This window comes from Phalacrocorax aristotelis, chromosome 13 (genome assembly GCF_949628215.1).
Source record: "Phalacrocorax aristotelis chromosome 13, bGulAri2.1, whole genome shotgun sequence".
NCBI lineage: Eukaryota > Metazoa > Chordata > Aves > Suliformes > Phalacrocoracidae > Phalacrocorax > Phalacrocorax aristotelis.
Window position 1 is genome coordinate 6661303 of NC_134288.1, and position 24233 is coordinate 6685535.

A 24233-nucleotide genomic window follows, 5' to 3' on the forward strand; every position below is an offset into this window, starting at 1 on the left:
GGGCCCTCGGGGCCATGGCTGCTTTTATCTTTGCCGAGCCCCCCCTCCCCGGTATTTCGTGCAGCTCAGCACTGGGCATCAGTGGGTTTGATGAGAGACACCCACACACCCTTATTGTCAAATAACAGCGCCCTTTCATCTCCTCTGCCAGGGGATGGCGTTCCTTGTGTCGACTTTGTCTTTTGGCAGAGGGTTTCCTTGTTCCCCTTGCCTCCTCCTTGCCTTGCCCAAGCTGGGAAAGACAAAAAAGCCCCAAAGCCTTAACAGCCGAGGGTGGGTTTAGAAAAGAGCTGGCAGGAAAGATCAGAGTTAATCATTAGTGGGGCTGACCAGTGCTTGGAGATAAATGCACCCCATCCCTTCACTGGCTGGGTGGCTCTGAAAACTCTCCTTTTTTGGGAGAAACCTGCCTAGAAAGGGCACGTTTCCCCATCAGCATGGCCCCTTGCGCGGAGCTGGCTGTGCTGCTCCAGGGCTCTGCTGCAGACGCTGGGATGGAGCGAGGTCCATGGAGGGACCCGCTGGCCCATGGTCCTGCCCTGCTGCCGTAGGGTGGGGGGTCCCCCCCTGTCCCTGCAACTGTACAAACCCTGCTAGCAACTTTTTACCTGCAAAAAATGATGCAAGTGGGAAGTTGCTGGCAGTGATTGCACAGGTCCCAACCTCATTACAGAGAGAATATTTTTTAAATTGCACAGCTGAATGATAAGTGAATTGACAGCCAGGGCTGGGAAGTAGGACACAGGAAAAGCCCTGGAAAATATTGTATTTCCACCAAAAAAATTGCAACCTAGAGCGGCATTTTTTCTTCTGAAAACCAAAGGATTTTGTTTAATTTCAGCCAAAATCATTCCATATTTTGGTGAGGAAAACCACATATCTGTGGCAAGGGACCCTTGTCAGGAAAGGTATAGTTTAACTAAAATCCATTTTTCTGTTTAAACAACGATTTTTATTGCAATTTTTAGGTTTTACAAGTAATTTCTTCTAGTTCATTAAATCACGTGTTTCTTTGTATCCACAAATAATTCATAATTTTATTTATTCATTAATTAAAATTATCCCTGGCTTTCTTCAGGAATTAATTGTTGCTAAGAAAAATCTGAATATTTCTAGTCATCTCCCTGAATCAACACTCAGAGAGCTGTTTCAGTCAGGCAGCATCACTTATTTTCTGTTTCTCATGTAACTGAACAACAAACTGAGAATTGCTTTAGTTGGAATTCAAAAGGATATTGCCGTTTACCGTACGCAGACTCATAACTGAAATGTTGGTAATACAAATGAGGAGAAAAGCAGCTATCTTTGGATCAAAATGCACCTTCAAAGTAAAACAAAAATTACAGACCTAGTTGAGTCTATTTTAATGACAATAACTAAAGGAGTCGGATTAAGCCCTTTAGTGGGGAATTTTGGGGGAAATGGGGATTGCTAGAAACAGTTTCTAAGATCGATTGACTTGAATAATACTCTCAGGCACACAGAACATAAAGAGGTAATGCCTGAAAAGAATAAATCAAATATCTTGTGGCATTTCAGGCATTCTTTCCTTTCCTAGACACTGCTTTTAGTTTTCAGAAATATGAACAATTCCAGGCAAGCAGAGAACAGCCTGTTCATTCCCCCACCCTGTGATGAATAGTTGCATGTTAGCCTGCTCATTTAATGACAGCTATATATAGTGTGTATAATAAATCAGACTCCAGGACACAAATGCCTTCTGTTTACCTTTGAAATATTTTTTTTTTTTTCCTGAGAACTGTGGTTGTTGCAAAAGTCTGATGTATCCGTCTACATGTACCTGGATCCAAACAACTAATTACCTGAAGCTTTTGGTTCAGTAAGGTCCCCAGTCCTCTCAGAACTGCCTGATGCCCTGAGACCCCAATACCTCGCAGGATCAAAGCCTGCACAGCGTAGAGAAAATAAACTCAGCCCACTGCATGCGGATAGGAGGAAAGCTCGGTCTGAGCTTTGCATGAAAAGTCTCATTTTAATCAGAGATCTCAGTCAATTAGTTTGATTATTGCTTTATAAACACTTGTCAACTTTTATAATATGTGCCTTTGAAATACGATGTCTGAACTCACCAGCCCCCGAAATAGCATATTTTCAACCTGCAGTGCGCTGACTTCTCTGTACAATAATTAAACAATTAGAGTTTTTATATACATATATATTGCTACACATATATGTACTGATAATTTTGGTTAGATTATCATTTCTGACCTTTATAAAATATCTGAAATGTTTCGCTTCTAAGAAACAACAGAGATTCCTTTTCAGTTTAAATATCAACAATTTCATCTGGGCTGGAAGATACAAGTTTCAAGTCATTCTCTGCTATCCTAAGTTACACCTGGCGCTTCCCAGGCAGTTGGTACAGCACTGATAAGATGATCTGATGTCCCACCTGCAGGATGAGAAATTCACGGGCTGGATTCCTGCTCTGGTACAGCCACCATAATATTGTTCTCCAGAGAAAAAAAAAGGTGCAATTTCTATCTTTTTCTTTATTTGGGGAAAACTTTTCATGCAGAGAAATGTAGTATTAAAGTATTGAGAATTGCCGAAAGACATACAGATTATGTATATTTTTATAGCCGTGAAGTCACTCAAATGGCTTTGTCTCCATTTCATTGTTTGGCATAGATCACTTATTGTGCATATGTTTTCAGATGGAAATGCTGAATTAGACTATGGCAAAATGGATAATGCAGCCCTAACGCTAGCATGAGCTAATAAGGAAACAGCAATGAATCTACTGTTGCAGATTGAAGTACATGCATTTCATATTATTACTCAAGGCTTGTCTCTCCGATTAGATGATTGCATAACCTTAATATTATAAATCTTGCATGATGTGAATTGTTCAGCTGTAACCATAATCAGTTTTTACTAAGGTGGCATTTCTGTCGTCTTGTTAAACACAAACATTATATATGCGCTAGTCATAATTTTATAACAGTTGCTTTTAGCAGGAGGCGGCTTTGTCACTCAGGAGATGCAGTTTAGCACAGATGCAGCGCAAGTGCTTAAGACGCTCATAATGTCAGTATTTGCTTCAGAAAATATCGCTTTGTGGATCCTTTAATTTTCTGACTGTAAATTTCTCTTCAGAAGTAATGGAAAAACTTGCAAGCTTTTAGAAAGAACTCTCTAAAAGCCACTTTTCAGATCTTCCAAGAATCAAGTTTATTTAATCAAGTGGAAATGGCTGTATACTCCACAGAAATCACGGCACACTGTCGGCATTCTCAGGTGCCACTGCTCAGCTCTGAGCTCCCACTTATTTCAACCCAATTTTCCACAGAGGAAACGTGGCAGAGCTCGCTGTGTGTAAATTACCAAAGGCACGGCTTTATGGGGAATGCGCGCTGCCGCCAGCTTTTAAGGGTTTAAGACCCACCATATAAACCTCAGCAAGGTTCTCTTCTCCCATCAATTCACTGGGGATTTACGCAGTTAAAGCTCACAAGCGGGTGATAAATTTCAAGGCATATCATGGGAAGAAGGGGACCCGACCGGTGCGAATATGCTCCCGATGCTGTCCTTTGTGCAGACCTCGGGGATTATTTAGTCCAATTTATCTCCTTGACAAATTTATTGTCTTCATCAGATGCTCTGTAGAGGGGAAAAAAAAAAAAAGCGAAATCTCTGCCTTGTTCAAGCAGTGGACACTCTCCTATTTTTTGCTGTAGGTCTTGTGCTGAGATAGTCCTCAACAAAGAGGAACATGTTGAAGAGATAAGGACAATACTAGCACTTCCACGTGCTGTCACATGTAGGAAACCCAGAGACTGCATAATCAGGGAAACAGGCATAAAACAAGCGCTATCTCACCTCTCTGGCTCTGCAGTAAATCTAATCAAGGGAGATTTCTTATTGGTTTTAATGGCAGAGTAATTGGCTCTATACTCAATAATTTTATACTCAAAATTACATCTTAGGTGCAATGTAAAAACTAAGTTCAAATAACTTTTATCAGGCAGTTTGTGGACACGATTTTCTGGTAGGAGATATAAAACGATCAGTTGCAGTGGTCTGTTCTTTGGAGAATAAGAGTCTTTTCTGTTTCTAGTGTGTTAAGCATCCCTGCAACGACTGCTGGCACTTTTGTCAATGCGGAAAGCACAACGTTTTCAGAAGTGGGCATCCTCTGGTGAGAGCTAAAGGCAAGGGGGAAACACCAGAAGTACAAGATTTGAGACAAACCCAGCCTCAGACCTCGAGGTCCATACCCAGCACTTAATGGGCGTCTGGGAGTTTTGTTGCGCATGACTCCATGAGGATGAGAGCTGGATGGTTTGGGTGGCAGCTCGTCCTGCAGGAATCCCTGTCCAGCGATTATCCACAATGATCTGCTAGCTGCTTTACTATGCTGAAACTCTGACTGGCACTGGAGAGGATTTCTCACGTGGTTTGCAGGGAAAAATAGTTTTTAATATCAGTTTAAAAAAAAAAAGAATGTATGGCCCCTATAAACTGTTAAACTTCACTTTATTGATCATAAATCTGTGTTTTGCTCAATGCAAAAGTTTTTCATCTTCCACACAAAAATGCTGAAACAGCTACAAGTATCAAAAACACAAAGTTTTCTCTCCTGGACAATTTATATGGAAGTTATTGGATTTTTTTTTTTTAAAGCACTCTTACCACGCTGCTCTCGCCCACCGGGTTAGGAGAAATTGCCTTTCATTGCCAAGCTTTGTTCCTGCCCTTCTGTGATGGGAAGAGACCTGAAAACTAAGCAAGGGCGTTAGTCTTTTCTACATACCGCTAGGGATAGAAGGGCTGAACTGGATAAGAAATCCAGGCAATGGGAATAAGACCTCAATAATATCAGAGAAGGAGATACTCCTTTGCAAAGGTACTGCTGAAGCAGGGCACAGGCAGCAACAGTGCTACAGAGCTGAGCACGGGGCTCACAGCAGAGGGACACCTCGCATTGAGGTTTGTCCCAGGGTCTACCCCCAGATACGATGGCTGCTGCCAGTGCAGGATGGCCAGACCAGGTCCCATGGGGACATTTCTGGGAATTAATGTGGCCTGGGGGTGCATCCTCTGCTCTGCGGCCAGAGGCGCGGTCCCATCTGTGCCCCAGCCTCTCTGTCTGCAAGTGGGGTGATGCACCCTGAGACCAAGAGATTAACAGCCCTGTCTTGGTATTAACAATCTGCAAAGGATGTAAACGTGCAGGACAGGGCAAAGAAATCTTGATTTATTAATGGCAAAGCAGAAAACTGGAAGGAACAATTAGAGTATTCCGGACTAGCCAAGGGTGCTATCTAGACAGGGAGATTTACCCTGTTGCAGCATGGATTTGAAACGGATCATGTTAGCTAAGGCAGCTGTGTGTTAGCACATTGAATATATTTGGTCTCCTGAGACACATTTTTTTAATATCAAAGCCCATTTGGGGAGAGGAATAACAGGAGAAAGGATATTTTCTTCTTTGCATCCAACTGTACAAATCAGAAGAATTGTGCTTTTCCTTCATAACCTGGAAGCCCCTGCGTCTGCTTGTTCTCCATCATGTGGTACAACAGGTCTCTGTGCTCCCCGACAGTGGTCAGCATCTCGGTAGAGATAATGGACTGGATCATCACCTGGATGCAATGTTTCTCTTTGGTCATAAATCACAATGGGAATACAGTAAACAAAAGCTGTGAAATATGAAGCCACATAAATAAAGGAAGGGAAGGACTGTGAATTGTCTGGGGAAATCTGTGCAAAGAAAGGGAGGAGGAGATGCTTGCACTGTCAGAGGAACCACGACAAATATACATCCTGATTTTAAAGTTAAACTGTTACTATAATTATTTAAAATTGGCCTCCTCCTGTGTCTCACAGGATGAGGCTTTGTTCTCCTTTCCACTAATTTCATGTGCTTTCTGTTCCTCTTGGGCTTTGCTTTTATTTCTGTGCTTTTCCCGCTTCTAGTAATTCTGTTACAAATACCCTTGTTATTTCATAATTCCTCCCAGCACATACAATCCCCAGCTTTTGGGCAGTTTCTTCTTCTTTTGCCTTTGTTCTGCTAAATTCACATACTTCTTGGTACCAACCTGAGAACTCTAAGCAGCTCCTACAGAGGAAAACACAGGTCAGTCAAGTCATGGGCTTTAGCTCTCACCCATGTTGAAAAGTTGAGGTCCAAGCACATCTGCATGTTTAATTAAACTTCAAATGTTAAATCATCCTCACAACTGCCCAGCCCTCACCAATATGATCTGCTCCACTGTTCTGGAGAAGTGATGAAGGACACAAAATTTAGCAGATTGTCCTATTAGGAGGAAAAGTAAAAAGGAAAGGAAAAAAAAATGTCAGAAATTAAAAAAAAAAAAAAGTCCTGTAATCTTGGATGGGGATCCTTAATGCTAAAACTTTGCTTAATCTTGTAGGCACAGTTTCACCTGTTATGTTTCTTAAAATGAGGGTGAGGGGGAGGAATCCTTTTGTCACACTCCAATAAATGGAGCGAATCTATATGTCCATTCCATTGCGGAAACAGCTCTGTTTTCCTCAGCGTCACTGCAGACATATCAGGTAGTCTAAAATACCCTGGGATTTATAATTTGAGCACAGTTATTTTATATATGTCATAACCAGTGGCTGATCTTGCTGTCCCGAGGCTACTTCCCTGTGACAACTAAACTACTGAACACTTCTTCACCGAACTGCTGGCCCTGGGTTCCCTGGGTTCCAATATTTTGTGTTTCACAGAGCTGAAGGACCCTATTTAAAACATAATAGTCGCATTGAAACATGCATGATACAATTTTTAAAAGCATATTTTATTTTCAGTCACCTTGTTGGATTTTATTTTCTCCTTATGGACACAATTACATGTTTACATAGATACTAGTATTTAGGATTTGACAAACTCCCACCTTTAGTGCTTTGTTGAATGTTCAGTTCGGTTTCCTCCTAGTGAACTAAGGGACTTACCAGGATTTTTAACATGGGTGTAATTTTATTTTCTAAAATAACACACGTCTATCTGTTTGGTGATGTGTGCATATTAGAAGGCAGGATAAAATAAACAGAACATAGGACTTTGATTTGAACCACGTTTAAGCAGTACAGGTAGAATTGTGTTTCTTTTGGATCAGCTGCTTTGCTTCAGCTTTGCGGTGTAGTTAATAAATGCTGCAGACCGCTTTTTCAGAGCTTATAAACTTAGCAGAAATAAAAGGAACTAAGGAGTCTGACAACTGAGTGAGGCTTATAAATGCCACTGAAAGCCTTTGGGGCCCCAGCTCCTGGGGAGTATATCAGAGCCCTTGCAGGGTTTATAAATTCTGCTTATTTACTGGCAGGTTTCTTTCCTGACCATAAAAACCATAGGTCAAAAAGCATTGCTAGATGGGGAACATGAAGCCTAGCTTTCATTTAACTCCAACTTCTTCTTACACAAGGCTGTGTAGCTCATGGGTAAAGCTGTGGTGTCTAGTGCTGAATGTCACACGGAGTCTGTCATGGGGAAAGTATCTGCAGCTCCTGCCTTGCTGCAGGACGGATGCCCTGGAGAAGTTAGCTTCTGGCTCCTGTTCAGGCTCTATTTGCACCGCTCTTTGCACTTTGCAATCTGGGGAACGCTGCCAGTTAGCTCAGATGGGGTCATCTTTGGGGTCAATATTTTAGAAGCATATAAGTCAGTTGAGCTGCTCCTCAGCAGGGGACGAGCAGGACCAGCACTCAGCGTTGTGCTCCCACTCCTCTTGTGTTCCCCGCTGCCCAGGCTGGCTTCCTTCCCCCCGCAGTGTGAATCAAAACTGCTGTTTTGCACCCCCTCTACAGATCTCCATCTCAACTTCAAGGAATTTGGGCACATGAATAGACTGATTTGTTCACAGGAACCCAACAAGCCCTTCACCAATTTCGTGCTCCTGAGCGTTGTTATAGGCAAGCATCCACCTGGCAGGAGGAGTAAGAAGCACTGTGATCACATAGGGTTTCTTCCAAGCATCCTGGTCCCAGCTCCGTTCCACCCTGCCTGCTGTCTGACAAGCTGCTTTAATGGATAGGTGGTGGCCTTCAGTGGAGGGGCTAAATTTAAAACTTTCCTATGCTTCCCTTGTCAAAGTTAAAAGCTTTTCATGTCTGTGTTAATGTTTCTTTTTTTTTTTTCCCTCCTGTCTGCTGGCACCAATGACAAATACTACATCTTGCATCGAGTAACAGTATATTGAATGGCTGGCAGAGGCAGAATACGGCACCTGTAATTTATCTCCGGGAGTTTGGGCTGGATGACACTGCTGGGAACAGACAGGGGCTCTGAGCTGTCACCTGATTACTAATTCTAGGATTTCTCCTCCGAGAGTGAGAAGGAGTGAGCTAGGATGAAGGGTACAAAAAGCAAATCAATAAACAGGTTAGTGTTTGCATCATTATTAACACTCGGGCTGTCAACACACCCATTGAAACTATCGCTCAGGGCAGCTTCAGATTTAATGGTCAGTGTAACAGATTTACTGTAAATGTTAGCTAAGTCAGAGCAGGAGGGGGGAACTCATTGACAAATAACAGAGATTTCAGTGGGATGCATGAAGCCGTTTATGTGTGTGCATAAATAACAGCACTATTGCCAGGCAGAGGCGGGTGGCTTTCTGCAGTATTTCTTCCTGTGGGGCTGCAGTGTATCCCCCTGGGCTCCCCTTCCCTGCCCGGAGCCGCTGCCTCCCTCCCCTGTCAGGCAGAAGCTGCACATCAATTAAACCACGGAGGGAGCTTTGGTCTTGGGAACCCGTCACAAACCCCTTAACAGCCTGGAGAAGGGAAGGAAGGGAAGGGTGATGCTGCCATCTTCACACCAAATTAGCCCGTGATGGGAAAAAGCTTTAAATGAAGTTGGGTTTTATTGTCTTTACCCAGGTGATGGGCTCCCGTCATTTTCCCATCTCCATGGGCAAAGTCATCCTTGCAAAGGTTTCTCAGGAAAACTCGTGGCATTGCCCTTTCCCCAGTGATCTGACCACACCCTTTTCACAAGTAACACACAACCAAGCAGCGCCGAGCAATAAAAATGAATGCTTGATCAAGTGTCTCTGTTTAAATTACTGATGAAATGATAAATCTGTTGCAGAGTAAATTGGCTGAAGACGAATCTTGGCGAGACCTGTCGGTGCTGCCACTTCTTCAGATGAAAGCCCTCACAAAGAAATTAAACTGGTTAAAATGAAAGGCACCTAAATTCAAGAAGCTGTTGCAGTGGAGGGTTTCCCAGATTGCACTGTCATCTCAAACACGTCCTTCTTCAGGAACACTCTGCTGCTTTACTTTCTTGTTTTAAACAGTTCCCACATGCACATTTACAATAGTACAGCAATCTCCTGGTTTTCATTCACTGCTGCTGCCAGGAGAAGAAGGGACCTGGAGGCTGAAGCCTCAAAGTGTCGGGATGTACCAGACTCGTGTAGCTCTCTCTGACTCAGGGGCTACTCACCGCCTCGGAGGTTTGAGGCTAATGGCAAAACATGAAGTGCCAGAGCTCACTGCTTTGGTATTCACAAACCTCATCTTCATCTCCTGTCCTCCAGGCAGACACCTCAGGAACTGCCTTGCTCAGTGAGACCTCAGAAAGCGTGGTTTTGTACAATGGATTAAATCTCCTGTCTCCAGAATGAGTCTTTGCTGGGAGTGCCCACCCAGTTGAACTCTGCCTTCGGCGCATGGACTCAGGATGGAATCAAAGATGCTTGAAAGCTCCTAACCACGTCCTAAAATAAGCCAGTAAAGCTATTTCAAATGCCTCTCATAGGAAACTTCCATTCAGAGCAGCTACAGAAAACTCAGCAGAAACTCAGGGCAGTTTGAGACCACTTGAGAGCTGTGTTTCTGCTGGGCACAGACCAGTCAGCAGAGCCCAAAAAAGGTGTGAGCTTGGTTGCTCAGGAGGTAGCTCTAGAGCAAGAGCAGCCCAACTGCTTCTCCCCCCACTCTGGACTGTCCCAGCCCTCACCTGTCTGACACGGCATCTTAAGATGTTTTTTCTGCTTATCTGCCAACAACGATGTTGATAAGCTCTGTCATTAGTGCAACCGCTCTTCAAACACACAACCTGGTGGGGACAGGATTCTCTCAGCCTTTAATTTCATTATAAACCAGGCCAAGATGAAACTCATAACTCACAGCAGAGCTTCCTGAATGCTCTTTCTGCCAGGGAACATTCTTCAACAGGAGCAGAGGATAAACCCATTAGCACCAGCACCTCTGGGCTCTGGGATGGGCCGTGCATCACCTGTGTCTTCCACATTTTGTGGTTTGCATTATTTGCCAGGACCCTATGCCCTGCCCAGACCCCGTAGGAATAGGCAAGAATCACAGGCTTGGTGGGACACGGGGGATGCAGGCAAGGTTTTTTGGTGTTACAGTTTGTAAGTGCAAGTGTTAAAAGCCTCCAACATGTGGCTTAGGCCCCACCAATATGGATCTCTGTTCACATTACTTGATTTTGGGGTGTTACATTGTGGTTCAACCCCAGATGTCCCTCGCAGCAGTGGTACAGTAACTCTGCCCATGCTGGTAAACCCACTGCATGGGGGCAACCTCTGAGTGCCTCTGAGATAACCTGGGACTGTGCCGTCCACTCGAACTGCACTGCCAATGCTGAGCTCCTCTCCAGAGAGCATGTCTGCTTCACGCCACGAAGATGTTAGTTCAGTCACCTAGGCTTCATGAGACTTGCTACATTAGAAGATCAAAAAACCAAATGCAGCAGCTGCAAAACCAACATTAATGTGTTTAGGTTTGATTTTGATTTCTAAAGAGCTAGTGGCAAAGGAAAGCTCTAGCTCTGGAGCCTCTCTGTGGAGTTGAGCTCTAATGCCCCTAGAAGGGAGCAGCCCTGTGAATTCAGAGAGCCTCTTGCTTTCTTTAATCTGCATACTATTGACTAGAGGAAGAACAAACCTCCCTTGCAAGCCTTAATTGGAGCAAGTGGCATCTGACGATTTTTGTTTAAACTGTAAAAGACGACTCCTCCCTGGTGGGAGACGTTCAGCAATCAAAATAAGGAGGAAAAAAAAGCCAAAGCCTTGCTGCACACAGCTTGGCTGTGCAGTAGGTAACCCAGCAGAGAGCGGCCCTGGGAGCTGCTGAGGTATTTGGACAAGGTGACCTCGCACCAAGCACATTAGTTGTATTATCGGCCTATAAACTGTCTCACTGCTTTACACAGCCGTATGGCCCACATATTGAAGGAGAAGATTAGCTTGATTATCAATGGGGGAATGAGCCAAACAATTACTTTCATTATTGAATATCCAATTAATTATTCAGGAGGCAAATCAATTATTCATATCTCATTTAAACTGGGTGGGGGGAGAAGTGTTGCCACCTCGCAGAGCTGTTCACAGCCTCTTTGAATAGGCAGCAATTCTACTGCAACAGGAAGGAATTGTGTTGGGAGCAAAAGCCAGCCCCAAAATTATTTTCCCCAGGCTGTATAGATATCCATCCATGCACATTTGATGGCTGAGGCCAATTCTAGGGAACTGTGACAGTTTGGGGTTCCCTGCAGTGTTGCCTCAGCCGTGATTATTACTACCCTTTTAATGTGATACGAAGCCCTCTCCAGATCAGCGCTGACAGTAGTTCAGAAGCCCGTGGGAGTTAAGCACGTGCCATGGGAGCACCGATGCATTGAGGACTTGGAGATATTTGGCTTTATGTGAAAAAAAGGAAAAAAGCTCTCATCGAGATAGCAAGAGGGAATCTCCCGCAGAAGAGCAGACTCTTAACTGTTTTTCAAAGCCTGATAACATCATACGCAGATTTTACCAGCAAAATATCTGTATCTTGCTTCCCTCCTTTAAATAACGGAAATTAAAAAAAATTATTTTGCACACCTTCTGGCTGCTTTTGCTGTGCGTTTCTTGGAGGGAGGAATGGGTATATTGCACCTAAGCACAGCATTGCGCACAGCCTATTCTGCATCTGGACAAAATCATCCCAGTGCTGCGGTGCCCAGTACCACTACAGACCCTTTGCCATGGCCATGAATTGTGCTCCCATCCCAAGCATCAACAAGCAACAGATTGCTGGGTTCAGAGCACCCGACACCTGCACTGTAGATCAGCGGGTAAGTATGAGAGGAAGGGGAGAGACAGGCAAGGCGAGGAAAGAGGTACAGCCACTGAGAGAGCAGGTCCAGGAATGTAACCAGGGTGCAAATGATATGGAAAGGCCACAGACTGAAAACTCCACTTTCCTGTAAAACTGCCCACACAGGTGATGACAGCTGGCTGCGACTGTTTGAAAAGCAGGGAAACAGGAGTCACAACTCGTGTGTGCATGTGTGTTCACGGCAAATGGGTCCCTGGGACATCCAGTGTCTGGGAACGCTCCTTTCCTCCTTGCTCTCTCACGCAGTCACTTGTCCTCGCTGCGGCCAAGGCCCAGCCCTCTGGGAATCTCAGTTTTGGTTTTTTTTTAAATTTCTTCGCACAAGCAGAAGCAAGATAACATATTAGAAACAAATTGTCAATTACCAAACAATCAAGCCCTCCATTTGTTTGTTAGATTGGCTCTCAAATAGTCCGATTAATTATAACAGCACTAATTATTAAGATACACTGGTAGTCATCTCCTATTTCAGAGAGAAGGAGGAAGTCTTTCCTTCTGCTTTTCCTGTCACAGTAGCAGCCTTACCCAACAGGGCGATTTATCTCTGTCAAGCCAGTAAAATGATAATGCCAATTAAATCACACAAGTAATTGCTGTTGGGGTCCCCATGGATTTATCCCAGCAGAGTCAGGTGGAATATGAATGCAGGCTGCCTGGGGAGGGCTGGATCCTGCAGCAGGGAGCACCACGCTGCCCTCCGCCAGCACTAGTCCCTGTCCCCCTTTGATCATTATGGTGAGGACCCCAGGGCAAAGCTCGCCCCAGTAGCCCCAACAGTGTGTTTTCACAGGCAGAAGTGGGTAAAGTTGCTCAGTCTCAAAGAGTTGCCACAGAGGACCCATGGCATGAAGCTGTCCCTTTTTTTGGTCTCTCCTGATACAGATGGTTCTTCTCATGGCTTTGGTAGTCTCTAGCATCTCTTGCTCCTGGCCTGCTTGGACCTGGGCGGCGTGCCCCATCCCCTCAGACCAGAAATGCAGATGAACCTCCAGCCCGAGTTAGCGTTACAGGCCTCCCTGTACACATACACTGCAAAATATAAAGATATACGTTCAACACACGCAGACACGCAGCCTGGTCCGGAGAGGCTTGAAGAATCACATACACAGATAACAGCAGTAATGATTGCCACGGCTGCGGCAAAAGGCGGGGTCCTTGCCCCCACCTCCTGTCCTGTGCTTTCTGCTTATTGTAATGAATCGGGCAAACCCCACCTAAAAAGAATGGTGTGATCTAACCCAATTTCGCTTCTCATTCAATTAAACCCCGTGAAAGCAGGCACATAACCTTGTTAATATCAGGTTTATTAGAGGGAAGGGGGACAGAAAATTAAGATATACTTCATGTTGTTGCTAATTAGAAAAATTGAGACTTTGCATCTGTGCAAGGCAGAGCAACATGTGGCATTAACAGATGTGAACTCATTACACAGCTGCATGGTAGGAAATTGTGCCACCACAGCGACAAAAATCTCAAAATCAGATTTCTCCCAATGCCTCAGCTTCTCATTGCCTTCTCCATCCTTCTTCTAGAAAAGTTTGTTCTGGGGTTGTTGGGGTTTTTTTGCTGGTTTGTGTTAGGGAGCAGAGGGGGAGGGGAGCTGCTCTTTTTGTAAAGATAAACTGAACCCCCCGGAAGAGAAGAAACAAGCCAGACTGCAGTGTGACAGCACGACCACTGGCTCCTGCTAAAACACAGGCAAAAGGTGCTACATAGCTGGAATAAAATTCATCCTGCTTACCCCCAGTTATAGTGTTTTCTGCAGGGGGGCAAGCAGGTAGGACTGCAGGCAGCCTCTTCCCCAGGGCTTTCCAGACACCGGTTCTCCGCAAAGTAGAGGGAAGTGGGAGTAATACCTTAAATGAGGTGTCACCAATAAAGTGCTTCAAATCCTGCCCTTCATCCCCCTGGGAGCTGTCTAACATCACCAGACCACTTGTCATCAACAGTAAAGAGCAGCCAAATAGCATGAAAATAGGTCACTTTTTTATCACTTCCTCTGTATGTTCTGCTTAACTTTTTGCCTCAGATAGTGGAAGCCAGTCCCTGGGGGCTGGTTTGGAACCTCTGGGAGGAAAGAAGAGGTCAGACTTGGGATTCCTCTGTTATAGAGTTACCAAGAGCTCATTTGCTCTCTGGTACAGCTGAAAGCAGTCCAGCAAAGCAGCTGCGTAAAAATGCAACTTTGCTGAGGCTTGTTTCATTTGTGCCTTATTCAGCTCTGGAGAGGCTCAGCTGTGTTTCTGCACAGTCAAAAAAAATCACAGTGTGATCAAGAGTCATCACTGCAGCAGACTAACAGATTTGGGGATGCATAGGCAGGGCATCAGGGCAAGGGGGTTGTAACCCCCTTCCCGAGTGACTGGGCATTGGATACAAATAAGACATAACCTGGAAAATGAGCACCAAAGACTGTTTCTCCTTCTCCAAAGCTTTTGCAGGGACCAAGTGGAAGTTTTGTTGCAGCAACACAACCTCTTTCTCCCCATCTCATTCACAAAAATTTCCAATGACTTTCAATGATACATCAAATACCTCTCTGACCCCCGGCACTCTGCCTCCCCGCATCGTCTTGGAGCAGTATGCGGTACAAGAGGTATGCTTCAGACAAGATCTGGAAAAGGAGATCCAGCTTTTATCCTGATCATAAGCACATCAGCTTATGTGTTTTGCTAAATTAAGTCTTTCTTTTAAGAACTTTTCTGAAACAAACCTTCAGTAAATGCCCTTGGCACTCCAGTGCAATTTGCCTGCTCCTCCCTCACTGAGTAAAGCATTGAAAAAAAAGCAAACCCTTATTTTTAATTAAAAAAAAACTGGTTAGTGAGTGCGCTACAGGCTGTCTGGCAAAGCTCGTCCCTTCATTTGCACGGGCAAAGAGTTGGCAAACATGGATTTTACACTAGCTGTTCTGAGCAGCCACTGGTAGCAGTGTTCCTCGCTTGCACTGTTTTATCGAGAGCCTTTTATCCTTCCTTTGCCCCATGCAAACATGCTGCGTGCAGCACAGAAACCCGTCACCCTACACACACTGCTGAGGCCTTCAATCCCTTTGTGCAGGCTGTTTCATTCCATAGACTCAAGGGTCACTTTTATTGTGGTTTCCGCTAAATGAAATCACAAAAGCAATTTAAAATCGCTTAAGCAAATCATGAAAGATGCAATATGAGGAAAGGGCTGTGAATAATGGTTAGCCTAAAGCATTGCAACAAAGGGAGTGACTGCGCTTCTGTCAGGTCCTTTCTCTTGGTCCGTATCCTTCATGCTGAATTCCTCATCTTCTGCCTCAGATTTTGGGCAGGAACTCATCAAAGGAGAAAGACACTCTTATCAAATTTCTAACATTGCCTGCTATTCTTCATGGAAAACGATCTCCAGGACATAGAGAGAGCTGCAGCTGAGTATGGCATTTCAAATATGCAGTAGCCAGAAAATAATAACAAAAAAACAGGATATCATCTTTATCCTGGTAATTATTTTTGGGGAGAAAAGACATGTCATTGTACCCTGTGAAATTCATCCTTATCTGACCATCTAACATTCAGCAAAAACTTCTGTCTGCTTCCAAGCTTTGTCCTAGTGGTCAATGGTCTGATATAGAGCAAAGTTAGAGGTGATTAAAATGGCTGTGAGATAAGTTTTCAAGCAACGTTGCTTCCCATCCCACCATCAGGGATATGCTTCATAGAATTTTTTTTTTTTTTCCCCATGAATTACTTTCTTGAAGTGTTGAAAAGGTCTCATGATCTTTCATCAGCCCTTTCACTAATATGGCATTTGCTCCCGTACTGCCATATCCTACAAGCTGATCAACCACATTGGCTCAGATGTTCCCTGGTGTCCTGGATCCCGTGAGACCAGGTTTCCCAGTGCTCAGTATCCAGGTAGGGTTGAGAACCTCAGAGTTGCCATTAATGCAGTATTGGCACTGAGCAGGGAGCAACACCTCACTGTGACAGATTCATTATAAAACAAGATAGGAGATGGCTACTCTCACTCAAGAACCAAAGTGATGGCTGAGGTCTCCTCCAGACCAGGTATCTCTGTGTCAGGACTCATTTCTACCAACAGTTTTCTTGATTTAGGTTTTCTCAGGCAGCTACAAGTCAGCTGTGTCCAAAGGCTTTATGAAAACAGCAGCCAGTTTTGGTGCCTCAATTTCCGGCTGGGAAAGGGGAGAGAAGAAAAGAAGAGGGACTGATCTGGGGTCTCAGTGTGGTGCTCGGAAACCACAGTCAGCATCACAAGTTGTTTTTGAAAAGCCTGTGTTTTTGCTCCAGTGATGCTCAGCTTTCTGCAGGAGGAAGGCACACCCAAGTTTCCCTCCCAAGGACAACACTTCCCAGCTCCCAGCCTTGAGGTTTCCAGCTGGACCTATTGGACAATATTCAAAACCAGATTAAAGTGTTGCAGCAGGCCCTCATCTCTAAAATATGATCCAAGCAGAATCCACACATCTGAAACAGCAGAAATACTGCAGATGGTGGGCCAGATGTGCTTTATTTTTAGCTCAGGATCACATTGGATCTCAACACCACTTTCTCAAGTGGACAAGCTCTGCCAATCACCAAAAGGATCCTACAGAGCTGCTGCCCACAAGCCTGAAGAGCCCCCAAAGGCTGGAGAGGATTCAGTGCTACTGAAAGGACAGGTGAATTTGCAGCTGTTCATGAGGTTTCCAATCCTGCCGCATCTCCTGCTCACTAACCCTAAAAGTCCCCAGAGTGTCTGGAGAGATCAGCACAAAAGCAGTAGAGAAGATGGCCCAGAGAAGACCTTTCTATTTGAAATGACACAATAAATTATTTCAGTATATCCCCCCCCCCAAAAAAAAAAGCCCTTCTAAGCTTATGCATGAAAATAACATTTCCCACATTTTCAATTCACTCAAGTAATCTTGCTAAAAGCTATTAATAACCCACCTTTAGCTGTGAGCACATGTGCACCTGTGTGTGCAAGAAGACAAGCCGACTCTGGTGGAGTGAGAGCATCAATGAAAAATGAACTGCCTGAAATTAACTTTAAGCGTCCAAGTGATTAAACCATTGTGCTGTGATTGTGTACAATACTCCCTTTCTTCAGCAATTAAGGCTGTATTGATCAGATACCATGAGGAAAGGGACTGGCAGAGTAATGCTTATTCAGGCTCCCATAATTAAGAGTGATCATCTATTGTTCTGGAGTACACGACATCACCCAGCTCCATCAGGCTCTTTCCTCTCGCCTCCCTCTCCCCTTGCTGGCCCTTGCTCCCCCATGGCAGCCACACAAACACGTGGATGGAGCATCTGCTTGGAGCAAAAATCAGAGCAGGAGCTGGCTGAAGTTGCTCTGTAGCAGGTTGGGATGAAACCCATACCTTTCCCCAGTCGCTCAGCCTTAAGACAAGCAGATTCTGCTATTTACTAGCAAGAAGGAAAAAAATGGGAAAAGGAAGGGAGCACAAGGGAATACAGCCCATTGCATCTGAGAGTAAGTTTCGGGTCAGACTGGGGCAACCAGACTTCAGCAAGACTTTGGAGAAATTGCACGTCTCTGTCAGTATGGGTCATTCCAGCAGGAAAAAAGACCTCCCAGAAGAGATCCTCCTGCTCCCGAAATTGATCCGGGGGGGATTTTTTGGTTAGGGTTTTTTTTACACACACACACACACACACACACACACACACACACTACTCAAGCCAAACTTCTGCCCGTAGATACAGCTTGAAATTGGCTCCTTACTTATATCTTACCTAGCGAATGCATTTCTCACAGCTTCTGCTGAACTCTTGCTAAGTGGCACTGTGACCAAACTCTTGCTTTGCCTTTTTTCACTTCATGGTGCATGGCTCCAGCCTGTGGAAATTGGCATGGTTTTATCAGCATTTAAAATTTCAGCCGACAGACTATATTCTCATGATTTTTATGACAGCAATCCTTGGACATTTAAACTCTTGTGGTAAAGGATATTTCCTTGTTTAATTATTCTAGTTCCCAGTGTATCATTTCTCAGTGTATTGATGGTACTTATTGTGAGCCCCAGAAGAGTGATGCTTGTCACTCAAGGTGTGTAACTGTTGGCTTGGGAAGGACTTGGGTCATTTCCTCATGAAGACCACAGAATGAAGCACTTGGAAACATACTTCCCCAGAAAGCAAGGGCATGTGGCGCTGAGCCCCATCACTCCAGAATCGATGCAGTGATTTATTATTCATCCACAAGACCTCGCAAAACTTGATGCTGGTATCTAAAACAATGTGATAATCACTGATATTTTCCTTCACCTCTGTGGATCGCTATTAAACTTGGAACATAAAGAGAAATAATTTGCATACCTGGGTGACATTTCATGACACGGCCACAAACCGAACCAAGGTAGCCTAAATTTCAACTTGGTGCTTTAACACCAAGAGTGCCTTTCTTTTCAGTTGGTGTGTGGAACCCGTTAAGTATGACCGCTGCTTTCTCATTGTCAGTATGTGCCCCACTCATCAGGCTAAAAAGATGCCTGGCTAGTAGGGATGGCACATGTGTCCGATCATGCAGCCCACAATCACACAGTACCTTCCTTTCCTAAAAATAAATCAAGGAAGCAGTCCTGCACTTTCAACCTAGGCAGTGCCTATTCACTTTAAATACGTGTCTTACTACTTTATTCACAGTTCTTGTTTTAGTAGATGAGATGTGGCCTTGCCATTGTTTTCCAGTTATCTCAGTCCTGGCCCTCAAAGATCATTGTTCACCCCTGTGTCAGCCAATGTCCTCCACCGAATATAGGTCTCCTGTCTCCCTTTCCATGAAAAGCATTTGCATTTCCTTCTGCTTGACAAAACCCATGCCCTTGATAACTAGTGTGTCCAGGTGCTGCTAATCTGAACCCTCGCACTGTGCAATTTCATTTTGCACTGCCCTAGACCAGCCTTGTTTCCTTGCACACTTTGAATGGTAGAAGCTGCTGCAGGAAGAGAGATGGAGAGCTCTGCTGAGCTTGCTCTCTTTCTTCCTCTCTCACAAGCTCAGTGTTATTCAACAGCTCATGCCCAGGCAGAGTAAAGGGTTAAGCATGAAGAGACTGTGCTGTCCTGACAGTGCTGCCCTTTTGCCTCTTCCTCACACACACACACTGTTCACATAGCCCGCATTCCTCTCCAGTTAACACCATTAAGCTTTGACCTGAACTAGAGATAGAGCTAAATATGTGTGCACCTGTCCTCTTATAATGACCTGCTATTATCATTTTCCACCCCTCTTTTTTGATTGATAGATATTATATGCATAATGACCCTCAGGATTTTTTTTCCTCTCTTTTTGTTAGGCTTTGCTAAAGCAACCTGCAAATTAATTTAATATCCTCTTTTGGTTGGGAGCTATGAAACGAGGGCTCGAGGCTGATGATGCGTAAACCATTTGTGGCATGTATTTAATCTCCGGACAATGGATAGAGATGTTAGTGCATGCTACACTAAGTTCTATTTACGCTGGCTATTAAGTGCAGTCAAGCTGAAGGCAATCGGAGCACATTACAGGGCCTAATGGGAGAGGATGCTACACAACAGTACATTAAAGACTGAAAATGAATTAAGAAGGAAGCATGGTAGAGAAAGCAGACAAGGAAAGGGTTCTGTATACAGATAACTCTTATTGACAGCACAAATATTCATGTACTCTGAGTTCCCAAATCCAATTTTGGTATTGGATACCACTCTAGAGGGAATGTTTTGAGCTCCATTTTCATGCAGATACAAAATGACTTGCAGTCAGCCTGCCCCCTCCCACCTCCGACTCAGTAGCTTGCATAACCCGATGCTGGGAAATGCATCCCCATTACCTACCTTGCAAAGCTAAGCTGGACCACTGTTGACCACCTAAATCAGGCCAAACTTTCTTGGCCTGCTCCCTGAAATGCATCTGGCCCCAGGAATTATAAATATATATATTGCTGCACTCTCAATCCTATTCACTCTCCTTGGCACTCCTTGGCTGTTGCATGGCTGAGAAAATTCAAGCCTTCTGGGGAGGATGGGAGAAAAATACACAATGGGAGAAGCATACGAGTTGTGAACACTGTATCTTTGCTTCTGACTTTTTCTACCCTGGTATCTGGGTGGGAAGAACATAGAGATGACAAAATACTGGCCTGCTGTCTTTTCAAAACCAAGCTCAGAGCCCAAGAATGACGTTGCTTTACTCTATCTCACACACACACATAATTTTATGAGTTTGCTTTTATGCATAAAAATCCCCATATGTGAAGAGTCTGACTTCCTAAGTAAGGTGGTTTCTTTTTCATTTTCAAAAAGAAAAGCCCAGTTTACAATTAGAACCTTGCACGTGAGAAAGAGAGCAGCAGCAACCAACCTACTGAAACCACATGCTTGCACCTACCAGCTCTGCTCTGTATTTCAGCAAGACTCTTCCAAGATCAAGCTCTGATTATTATTATACCCAGGGGTGAAATTCATACCAGAAGCCCAGATTGCAGACACACACCTGACCTACTCCCTGCTCCCTCAGTGGAGGGAAATAAACTGTGCCCTGAAAGCACCTACCCAGTGTCTTTTTGACATTTATTTTAGGACCATATTACTTTGACTCATAGCGTTCCTGCCTGTACTGCCAAGGTCTTCACTGACTGTAAATGAACCCTATGCCTGTCCACCGTGGAGCTGTGCCACCAACACCTGCTCAGACGAACCCCATCCCTGGGTCCTGAAGGCAAGACCAAGGAGTATGTCCTCCCTTCCCATGCAACTCTTAAAGGCCAAACTTGCCTCTTAGATGACAAGCTCCTTGCTACTGTTGGCAGGGCCTTATCTACAGCTTGATTGCATTGGAGAGTATCTTTTAAGAGTCAGAAAAAGAAACCTTATTTATACCCAGCAAATGTACTAAGAGTGGACCAGACCCTGCAAGGAACCAGGTGCTCTCTGACATCCCAGAAGCCTGAACCCAGATTTGGATAAGACAAGAGGGTTTTCCTTCAGAACAAGAGTGGGTTAATGAACAGTTTTTCTTTCTTTAGAGAGCCCAAAGCCTTACCACCTCCTCTTCCCACTTCTTGAAGCACTAGTGTAGAGTAAGAGCATAAAGGAATTATTTTTCACATAGCCAGTTTATTCTAAAAGCATGTCTGGCAATAAAAGGAGAGAATATTAGAATCATTTAGTAACCATCCTGTTTTGGCAGCAAGGGAGAGTTTTGGGCCTCTTAAAATGCTAGCATAGTAAAAAATCAATTCATTGCTAACATAAACAGAAATATACTGAAACCAATACCTGAGCATAAAATACTTACATAGTATTTTATACTGTGTACATAGCGCACAGGAATTTAAACTAGTCTTTTCAAGCGAGGCATTGACTAACCACGGAATTCATCTGGTTTTAAGGAGCAAGCTTTTGAGTAAGCTCGGCAGAAATAGGAGTGCATTGGTTTTCAAGAGAACTTCCCAAGTCCAAAACAAGTTTCTTTCACACTGTATTTGGATAGGGCTGGAGGGAAAAGATGGGAAAAACAATGTTGTTTCATGGAGGTCTTTTCCTTGGCTTTTGGTGGTAGTGAGACACTTTCTCTTCTTAAGGACATTCTTGCTGATGCGTGGATAAGTGTCCTTTCTGTCTTCCAGAGCAAAATGTCTTCTGGAATAGACATCATTTACATTTTCTATGAAATGTCCCTTAATTATGTTTTCATAATTATTTCCCTTGGGAAAACAGCCTTGCTTATGTTTATAGGGATTTGAGACCTTCTCATATTTCTGCAATAAGTTCCTTTGGTCACTGTCATTCCAGTTTACAGCCTACCGTGACACCGAGCCAGTCTGAGTTAACTCTGGGGTGTGTGTAGCAGGCAGACACTACACAGCTACCACGTGTGCTACTGTCCATGACAATTTTAGTACTACCTCCTGCACTATTCCTGTATCCACAGCCCAGGACACTCTCTGCCAGTTTGAGATCCTTCCTATTTTTAAAAACATCTTGAGATGAGGAAGAGTAAGGGAGAACAGTGAGCAAGTGTTTCTGTCTTGCTAGCACTATAAATCTAACCACAGCTTTCTTCTTCACCTTCTTCTTGAGAAGTGCCCTATCATCCCATCCCCACCAGAAGACTAATCAGGATCAGCACAAGAAAGAACAGACAGGGAAGGAAATGTTCCCAGAGCTTTTAAGCACCTCACAATCTCTGTCCAGAAGACTAAGGCTTGGATGGGCATCATGCTGAGAAAAGCTTACAGCCTTGGAGGAAAGGAGAGCGAAGGAGAGGTGAGTCAAGAAGTGAAGCAGCTTCACACACAATCAGCAAGAAACATTCATCAAAGACCTAGAGGAGCTTTTCTCCTGGGGTTAACAGGAACAGATTCCCACTGTGACCAAAGAAGAAGGTGCCTCTACCTAGTTGGCACCCCACATCGCTCGCTGGTAAACCAGGAACATTGCTCTGAGGCCACTTGTATAGTGGCCTGTGAGTAATGCAAGGCAGGCAGTACTTTGCACTTTGCTTTCTCACTGAGTTTTATACAGCTTAACAAGTCCTCCACAGTTCAGTGAGTGCTTAAAAGGTTCAAAGTTTCTTGTTGTTTATAAGAAGAATGTCTGTGGTTTATCACTAATGCAATAAAACTGCTGAAAATAATAATCATAATCTGTGGATCTAACCCAACAGAAATGTCACAGTCCAATTCAGCACCCTTCCCAGCCAAGACACAACAGTCATCTACAGATAATTAAACTCTCTATGAAAGCCAAGTACACAAATGAGAACCCACTGGGCAGTGTCATAACCCTCTGCTAGGAGTTAAAAACATATCATAGCAACATTGCAGCATGAAGGACTTCAAAAATAGCCCTGTGAATACTTGCTTGCTGGGATCCAGCCTCATCTGGAAGCCCTCACCACCATCACCTTGGCAAATATACCTCTCTGCACACCCTCAGATGATGGTTAAACCTCTCCTTTGTGCTGTCTCACATGTGGTTGCATGAGGTAAGGGAGCAGAGTTTCCTAGGCTCAATACTGACATTGCGACACCATCAGTTTGAATGTACTGCTCTGGAATGATAAACATGTTTTTGTTTTAAAAGCTCTACATTTCTAAAACTGTCGCTGTCTCTGATCCACTGACACACTTCAGAGGCTATGCCGTTGCTCACAAAAACACTGGGAAGTCCCCTTTTTGTGCACATAATCAGAGAAACGCAACTGCAGGGGGGAGGGAGGGAACAAACTCATAAAGACAGTAAAACCTTTCATTGAAGGACAGATGAAGACTGGAGAGAAGGACGGGAAGGCAATACCTTAAGCAAAGCACATCATTGCACTGCTTTGTCCAGGCATTTTGCTGCTGTTGCTGATGAGCAGAACCGGCATATTCTCCCAGGCCCCAGTGAGGCAAAATCATTGTATATGATTAACTTAAGATAGTGAACAACTGAAGGTCTGCAATCCCTGATTTTGTTTTCCACATCACAGGCTCACGTGCTTATTGCCCAAAATCTATGCACTGGGATACTCGGCAAAGGGTAGAAAATCCCCAACTCCTGTACAAGTTACAGAATGCTTCTTCTTTTAAAGATAATCCGTCTTTTTAGTTTGTCCCGATGACTTTGTGATTTTTGTATGGATCATAGATACTGCGTAGTCCCCTGATAACCTTCAGGAGTGGGATAAATAGAGGCACTGAGGGTAGGAAAAGCACATTGTCCTGATACAGGAGGTTGATACGAGAGCACAAATAAGCACAAGGGAGAGCATTTGGAGTAGGGCTGGCAAAAGAGGTAACAGCCTGAGTTTTGTAGAGAAAAAACAGTGGTTGAACCAGATTGCTGGAGAAGTAAGGCATGGTTTGCATGAGCTGGCTTATCAGGAGTAAGTTGTATATTTATTTAGCTGACTTTAAATAATTTTTTAAATCCATGCAAGAGATTTTTGATTCTGAGATATCATTGGCAGCACAACGAAAGTGCAGAGGCTTTAAAATACTTTATTAAACAGGAAATTGTTCAGGTCTCCACTGAAAAATCTCTTCCCCACCTCATTTTCCACATTCTTTTGCCGTCTTCATCATTCTGGAAATTGAATTTTTAGGCTTTCTCAAAATGGCCATAGCAGATAGTCTTGGC

General features: G+C 44.1%; 1 long non-coding RNA gene across 1 annotated transcript; it reads right to left on the minus strand.

Annotated features, from left to right (window-relative positions):
• Positions 1-1018: 1018 nt before the first annotated feature.
• LOC142064172 (uncharacterized) lies at positions 1019-23563 on the minus strand. The gene is made up of 4 exons (XR_012663022.1): positions 23409-23563; positions 17865-17967; positions 4657-13158; positions 1019-3624 (listed from the first exon to the last, which is right to left on the minus strand). It is a non-coding gene; the product is annotated as an uncharacterized LOC142064172 (long non-coding RNA).
• Positions 23564-24233: the final 670 nt, after the last annotated feature.